We start from the raw sequence: 7,214 nt of genomic DNA, 5'->3' as shown, positions 1-7,214 counted from the left end.
GTGCTCCATACTCCCCCTGCAGGCCAGACGCCGGCCCACCTCCAAAGACGCAGTTTATTTTTTTGATAAAAAAAGTTATATATAGATTTTTCCAAAAAAAAAATGGTGTCATTTTTTTTATAATGGTCATAACTAACACTTTATCGATGTTGATTATTTCATTTCAGTTCATCTTTAATGTGTGATGCAGGAGTGTGTTTGGGTGTGTGTATGCGTATGCGTGCATGCTCATGTGTGCATGCGTATTCAATTGCGATCTCCTGGGTGTGTGCTGGTGTGGGTCTGCCTGCTTACATGCTCTCAACGACCAGGTTAACAGAAAGCATGTTGCTTAAATGTCTTTAAGCACAGATTAGAGACCACAGCACTTCACTCACAGCCCCCCCTCCCCCCCCCCCCCCCACCACCCACCCCTCCTCCCACCTAGCTATTACCGACCACCACAACAGTAGCGGTATGACACTTAAGAAAATAAAACAGCCACCATAAGGCAGCTCGGCCTGACTGTAAGAACCTTAAGTGATACGTACCTCAACTGAAGATGGCAGCCAAACAATAACCCCCCCTCCGCACGCAGACACACAAACACAAACAGACACACACACACACACACACACACACACATACAGAAAAGCAAAATAGGTGGAGTTTTGTCTGGCGAGCGCAGGGACTTAAGTCGGATTGATGAGGTCATTACTCTGCGTCATGGCTGCGGCGGGGGGTGGGGGGGGGAGTGTTAATCTTAATAAAAGACAATGAACCTGAATGAGAAAAATAAACAGTCATGGGGCTTGATGATGACGAGTGGAGGCACGTTCCTGTCTGCTCTCTTCTTCGTCGTCTACCTGCCGATGAATCACTCCGGGCGTTCAGGGTGCGCCATAAAAACGGCAAAATTTAACAAAACAGGGAAAAGGGATTCTGGTTTCATTTTATTTTTCTCCGTGTGGGCTTTCAAATTTTACTTTGAAAGTAGGCGTCCTTCAGTTCTCTGCTTAGGAAAAAATATATAGAAGTGAATCCCCTCCGTTCTTCCCTCCCTCCGTTCTGCTCCGGCGTTTTCTGACGTTTGTTCGTAGAAACAGCCGTTTTTCAATAGGAGGGAGGGCGGCTTTTTAGGAAAATTGTCCAAAAATAAGTCGGTTTGCCACCGCCAACGCAAGTCAAGGGGAGACTTTGTCCCAGCCGGTATTACCAAGGGCCCATTTACCCCACGAGCGCTCGGAAAGCTTGTTAAATTAATCCTGTGGGGCCGCTGGAAGCTGGATGAGACATGTGTCAGCATGACCTGGTTGTGTCCTCGCCACGGCAGTGCTGATGCAGACGCACGCACACACACACACTCACACAAACACACACACACAAACACACAGACACACACACACACAGACACATACACAAACAGACGCTCACACACACACTCACACAAACACACACACACACGCATAAAACAAACAGCATGATCTGAAACCCCCAAATGTCTCCAACTTTGAGTCCATCTTTTCCTTTATGTAAAGTTGTATATTTTGGTTCCCCAGCTAAATTCCCATTAATCTATTATGTTAACATTCTCTCTCTAGGGGAGAGCGACGCAAGCCGCCCTCTCTCCTCCTCTCCCTCCATGTCTCCATTACCAATGATCTATTTGGGACTGAGCCTTTTATTTATAACGAGGATGAGCAATGGAAGTTTTTGACTTGGAGTTGATGCTCTCGCCCTCCGCACTAACAGCTGGTCTCCAACAGCCTCATGAATATCAAAGCCACAGACGCTGAGGTGTCACAACGCAAGATGTTTGGTTTTCTGCACGTGTTTTTTCACCGAAGACTGCTGATGGGACACATAGACGACATGTTTTATAATTGTTTTTGCGTGGCCGCGTGTGAAAGCGTTCTTGCTAATTATCGTACCTCATATACCAATTAACATCCACCCTCTGCTACTTATTGTACCTATATTTTTTATGTTGCTGTAAAATCCATGGTGTTCGATGAAGATTTCTGGCAAAGATATGCACGAACACACGCATGCACACACGCACACTAGAGTAGGCAAGCACTAAACAGACCTAACACATTATTTTTTTTACCTTATTGCTGTTTTCAAGTGTCACGTCGTATTTTCACACATTTGTGACACGGACGTCAGCGAGCAGCATTTAATATTGTGTTGACAGTTCGGATTTTCTTTGGGTTGCTTTTTCACAAACTTTCTTGACGACAGACTCAGACTCCAGGATTGGCCAAAAGCGTAAAAATTAACAACAGAATGGCTCCATTGAAATGATCATTTGAAGTTATTCATAGCCTACTCATATCATGGCAGTGTATGCCATATTAGTGTCATATCTGCCTTTTACATAATCAAATAATGCAGTCATGGACTATGAGGTACTAAGATAAAAAAAGTACCTAATAGTCAAAGTCGACGTCAATCGACAAAATCTGACGTTGTGCCAATGCATGATAAAGCATGCTAACGCTTTTAAAAACATTTAAAACCTAAAGGGAAATCCATATAAACCGTAGTGTCCAGCATGGACAATGAGGCTGTATTTGTCTCTGTCAAATGTCTATTTGTTCTGTTTCCCAGATTTGTCTCCTCTAATACGAGGGCCCGGATGGAGCAGCAGCCCACACTGGAGCGTCTACCCCTGCTCTCCCTGCGGAGGCACTGTGGAAGTGCAGAATTAACTTCCTTAATGAATAGCATTGATTGAATAGTGATTCTGGTCCACCTTTCCAAGGTCGGCATGAAAGGGACTGACAGGCGTACTGGTGACCAACACCGGCTCAGAGGTACATGGGGGAGAGAACCCGTGGGCTGTTCACGGTGCCGTATTGGTTTCCAGTCACAGTTGAACTCAAGCCGACGGGGCCTGAGAACATTGAAGATGTCTCATGGCCAGAGGAGGAGGTCATGGCACCAGTGACCCCCTTTCACCTGAAGACTTGACTAGACCACGTTACTTTGGATAAAGACAATATTCTTCCAGATGCGATGCTCGGCTTGAATTGTTTTTGAAAGAGGGCTCGGCTTCAGCAGGGCTGCCAACCAGGGCAGATGTTATACATATGTAATATGATGATGCACTTATGAATATTCAGTGTTAGCGGCTGGCTAGCTTATTTTTTCTCTCATGTCGCTTGACATCATATCGTGCACAGACATTGAATTCTTGGGGGGAGATGAGGTGAAATACCTGCCCAGCAGAGAGGCTGCTTGCATATATTTATACATTGAATACATTTAATGTATTTTTGAAATTAGTTGGGCGCTGCCTGGCCCGGTGGGCAATGCTGGGTTAAGGGGCCACCGAGGGGACAATGTCCGGCCTTCGGAGCCGAGGTTGTCCACGCTGTGGTCGGGGGTCCCGTGCGGCCCGTGGTTTAGGGAGAGGCAGGGCTGCTGGTGCCTCTGGTGGCAGCTCAGCCCATTTGATACATGTATTATCTGTCCTCCGCTGGCAGACACGGCCCAGCTCAAAGGATAGAGATGGACTATGAGTGGAGGACAGTACACACTGTGGCCACTTCACAAGACAGGAAAAACTTTGGGAAGGAGCAATATTGTTTTGGGTCTATTTTGTTTCATAGATATTATTTCATAAGACACAATAAGTGGCTGTACATTTACACCTGTTTTTGGAACATCTATAATGGTAGCCAATGTATGTATCTCGGTGTAGCTTCTGCAAACTAGCAAGTGAAAATCTTTAAGTAACCCAATTTCTTTCCGCCGGAACAAAAGACATGACCATAAACGTGGAATTTTTTCTGATACTTGTCAGAAACTAATCCCACTGACGCAAACATTTCTTGTACATAAAGCAGGCTCTCCGGAGCTTATTTCAGAGCCAGTTTGTTTCCTTTTTTTTCTCAATGCTTTGTCTTTTTGGCGATCTAACCGGTGCAGAACACATAATGTGGTACAAAGACACCAAGGGATATACACTTAAAATTTTAACCCGGCGGCTCGCTAAGACCCTAACATCGTTTAAAGTGTAGAAGATTTCACATTGTAGCTCCCAGCGTTAAAGGACTCCGGGGCAGTGTTGGGAAGGATACTTTTAAAATGTACCAGTTACAGAATGCAGAATACATGCCCAAAAATGTAATATGTAATGTATCTGTTACATCACTCAATCTGAGTATTGTATTCTGAATACTTGGATTACTTCCACATTGAATTGCATTTTATAAGTGTATGAATGTGGCATCAAATCCTGCTTCCAAACAGGCCTATTCTGGTGTGTTCTTCTGTTCAAACTGGCTGAATGTGTTAGGCCCAAGTCTCCTGAAAGTGCACTTTATTATAAAATCTGCTGCAGCGGAACAAAGACTATAAGGGTATGTTTAGGCGAAAGATATTTGCTACTAAATCGAAAGAAAAAAATAGATTTAGTAGCAAGTGCAAAGGTTGCCAATAAAATCCCCTTAAGAGAGAGAGAGAGAGAGAGAGAGAGAGAGAGAGAGAGAGAGAGAGAGAGAGAGAGAGAGAGCGAGCATACAGTATTGGACCGGTCAAACTCTTTCTCCTTCATCCTGGTGCTGAATGTGTTAAATGCATCAGCATTTTTATTTGCGTTTTCTAGCACAAGTTTTATGTGGGTGTCTGTCCAAATATCCAATAGACATTCCTTCTCCTTTTGACTCCATGTTGAGCCAAAAAATAATTTTCACCCGACAGTCCGACAATGTGCCGCTAGTCATGGAGTTACCGCTAATCAAACAATAAATCCCATAATGTGCGCTTCTGAGCGGGTGCCTGTTACGTCCAAAGAGGTGTGTTCGCTTTCAAATCTCAAGCGAACCGTACCAGGGTTAGTTTGTAAGCGAACCGAGACCAGCTCTTTAGAGAGATCTCGGCCGGCTGATTTGGTTCACATCAAGTGAGGTGGTTGCATTCACACCAACGCAAACGTACCGAACCAAGGGACCAAAGTATTTTACTGCGCACTTAATGCTGGTTGTTGTTGGTGTGAAAGCACAAATGTACTCGTGAAACAGAAGTATCGTCATGCATTCCATTGATTTCAACAAGGTAACTGTATTCTAAATACCAACAATTGTTACTGTACTTGACTTTATTTTTGAGTGGACTTGTCACTGTATAAGTCCATCCCTATATTGTGTTTCAGTGCATTTTAACTCCACACTCACAGAGGACCAGAGTATGTGAATCCTCCTGCAGTGATGAGGGTGCAACATCCATTCACATTTCCCCCAGCCTTTGTTTGCTTGATAAACATTAACTCACAGACACAAGCATTAACTGCAGACACATGGTCTCAGGACATTATGAATAGGAATACGCAATTCTCTATTCACACAATCTTTCTCATGGAGATTAAAATGACACACCTGTTTTAAGCTAGTTTAAATAGCATAGCCCATATATAAATCTATACACACAAACGTATGTTTTACCCTCTGGTCAAGCATACAGACTTTGGACAGAAACAGACCCAAACCAACAGAGAAGATTTAAACCCAAATATTAGAATAAATCTTTGACCGGCGTCCCATATTAACATATTAAACAGGACACAAGGCTTACAATCTATCCATCTGGCCAGACCCTGAGTTTATAATATATATATATATATTTATATGCTGCATATATATATATATTAAAGATCCCCACCTAAGGCGAGCTCTCAGCCATGCCTGGATGTGTGTGTTCCCAGCACTAGGGCTTGGTCCAGTTGGGGGAATGTAACACACTTTGAGGAAATGATGAAGGAAAATAGAACGTGTGATTACCCCCCCGACTCCGCTCTCTGCCTCTCACTATATCTCTTTCTCTCCCCTTAATTCTCTCCCTCTGCTAATAGTGGCTCCAAACAAAGAAGGAGACTGCCGTTATGAACACATGCCCTGTTTCAACCAGACAGGGGCTGGCCGCCATGTGTTTGTATTCATTTCATGTGTACTAATACTCTAAGAAGCAGTCAGAACGTGAAGATTCTGGCGTTTGAATTATACGCAAACATTTATGTGGAGCTTTATGCCTATACATCTAGTGCTGGGTGAAGAAAAGTCTCAGTGGAACAGAAAAAAGCAACACACAACCTTCTTATCCCCCGACGTTGCTGCAAAACAAGGAAAAAATACATCTGCCAAATGTGTCAAAGGCGTCATCCTAGTCTTCGCCTTTCCTGCCGTCGTCTGAAGTGTGATGTGCTAATTTATGTTGGATATCTATCACCTTCTTTTTCAGTCGCGCACAGATTTTAGTTCCACGCTTTGCTGGCAACAAAATTCCCTTTGTTAACAAAACAGTCCCCAGAGAAAACCCAAGCCGGGCTCTCTCTACCACACGGGGAACAGAAACAGCTGTCCTTGTGGCCACCTCGATCCGTCTCTCTCCTCCATGAACGCTCCGTCTGAGCGCCAATACCTCCTCATCCACAACACCAATGCGACGAGCGCACCAGGTATTCTGATCAGCCACCAAGGGGGTGTAGCTACCGATAAGATACAGGTAGAAAACCAGATCCATTATTTTTGTTGCCTTAAAGGGGACATATTATACCACCAGGTGTGAGTGTGATTAACCTTACAAGCCGTTTTGAAAATCTGCCCCATATGACATCGCTAGTGGGCATGTCCACCTAGATATGGGCTGGATAGATGAGCAATTCACCAATTTATGCATGTTTAATACAATGTCAAGTTTTTTATTTTTCTTTCGAGCTGGTTTGCCAAAGAGGCTTATGTAGCTAACAGTAACAATGACTAGCCAATGAGTGTTCAGGAATTACGTCACAAGAGCAACTTGTGCGGATGGTGTACGCTGCATCTCAAACACACTATAAGCTCTTTACCTGCTCCTGGCCTACATGACATCTAGCCCTATTCACCACAGTTCACTTTGGATTAAAACAATCAAAGCGTGCGGTAATAGCAAATAACTAGGTGGAAGGTTAATAAATGATGGACCCGGCAGGTTTTGATTCAGCAGAGATGGAGCTGATGTTGAAATAAATCCCCTGCGAGCTGCCAACAGGACGGCGTGTGAAGCGTGCAAAAACGTTCCGGATGCATTAAGCCGTTGAATTATTCACCACTTCTGAGAAGAATGAAAAAGAGCAGGGTTTTCACACACCACAGCAATTTTGAAAAAAAAAGACCTTTATTTGCTTTAATCTGAATGTCCAAGTTTAACATGGGTTGCTTCAGGGTATAATTTAGGACCTTGTCAGAGCCTTT

This window comes from Gadus morhua, chromosome 4 (genome assembly GCF_902167405.1).
Source record: "Gadus morhua chromosome 4, gadMor3.0, whole genome shotgun sequence".
Classification (NCBI taxonomy): Eukaryota; Metazoa; Chordata; class Actinopteri; order Gadiformes; family Gadidae; genus Gadus; species Gadus morhua.
Note: the sequence above shows the minus strand (reverse complement) of the source record.